The sequence below is a fragment of the Adiantum capillus-veneris genome, chromosome 30 (genome assembly GCF_014529385.1).
Source record: "Adiantum capillus-veneris isolate H3 chromosome 30, ASM1452938v2, whole genome shotgun sequence".
Taxonomy (NCBI): domain Eukaryota; kingdom Viridiplantae; phylum Streptophyta; class Polypodiopsida; order Polypodiales; family Pteridaceae; genus Adiantum; species Adiantum capillus-veneris.
Genome location: NC_140960.1, coordinates 79,437,072 through 79,437,880, shown reverse-complemented (window position 1 = coordinate 79,437,880; position 809 = coordinate 79,437,072).

Sequence of the window (809 nt, the reverse complement as noted above, 5' to 3'; positions counted from 1 at the left end):
ATTTAGAATTTCAAAATATTAAATGCAAATAGATATTGTACTTCATTAATTAGAAATCACATTTAATGCTTTAAATTAAATTCTTTAAGCTTCAATCTTTCTCTTTTTTGCTCTTGCTTAATCATCTCTCCAAAAGTACAACTCTCATTCTACGCTAGTTGTTATTTCAATTAAATGGCTTGTTTTCACTATTTGTTTCATGCATTAGTGGTGGTAAGGTAGTTATCAATAATAGTGCTAAAGAAGTTTGAGGGTTTAAAAGCACAAGTTTAATTTGAAGAAAAGGATGTTGTTGTTCAAGTGCCAATAACGACCAATCAAAATTGCCACTTGTTTTTTTGTGTTGAAATTGTCTCTTTCTTCAAATTATGAAATTCAATGTGGTACTTTATGTGACGATGGTTCGCATGTTACCTCAAGCTCTAAATAGATAATCAAACATCTTGCTTAAGATTGAAGTATACATGTTCATACCATGTTCAATCAAAGGAAAAAATGTTGTGGAGTATTTGCAAAGCCAAGGCAAGAAGAATATCTGGTGCAAGGTTATTGAGCACAATGAGAAGGAATTGATACAAGATTATGAGATTCCAAATCATTACAATGGTGATGCTACTTACTATCCACTCACATTTGGGAATCGTAAAGGCATAGATATAATATAATCCAAATATGATACTCATCTTTGGACGAAAGCAATCACAATTCTTTGAGTGTGTAGGAAGAGCTTATATACATGAAGGCAGTGTGTGAATGAGTTGTGTCTGAAGCTATAAAATTTTGGTTATGCCAAATATATACATTGCATT